Here is a 702-nt window from a genome sequence, read left to right on the forward strand (position 1 = left end):
ATTATTTTTTTTTTCTATATTTTTTTATTTTTTTTTTATATTTTTCGATATTGAATAAACTGTAATATGCCATCAGCCATTTGTATGGTGTGGCACAAGCCTGTTGCCAAACTAAATTTCATATTGACAGCTATTGACAGTTGCTGTTGTTTTAGTTGTTATTATTGTTGTTGCTTGTGGTGTTGTTGTTGTTACTTTTTGACTGTTGTTACAATAAAATTTACATATTTCTTATTTGCAATTGATAATAAAATTGAATTGTCTATCGGGCAAATGCAAGTCACAATTATATCAGTTGTTTTTTTTTAGACTTTATATTAGTATTTCAAATTATTGATTTTAAAAAATGATTCAAAATTTGAAATTGAATTAAAATTGAATTAAAAATTATTTAAAATTGAATTAAAAATTATTTAAAATTGAATTAAAAATTATTTAAAATTGAATTAAAAATGATTTGAACTTGAAACTTAACTTGAAACCAATCAAAAAAAAAAGGATTACTGGCATAATATACCAGGACTAAAACAATTGAAATAACTTATTGGTACCTATAACAATAAGTGATACCAGGATTGTATGAATCTATCAAAAGAAAAACTTAGAATCATCACAGGAATCCTAACAGGGCACTGTAGACTAAAACATCACCTTACAAGACAGGGTATACTTACGGATGCAAACTGTAGATTCTGTGTAGAG

Source organism: Teleopsis dalmanni, chromosome 1 (genome assembly GCF_002237135.1).
Source record: "Teleopsis dalmanni isolate 2A chromosome 1, ASM223713v2, whole genome shotgun sequence".
In the NCBI taxonomy this organism is placed as follows: Eukaryota; Metazoa; Arthropoda; class Insecta; order Diptera; family Diopsidae; genus Teleopsis; species Teleopsis dalmanni.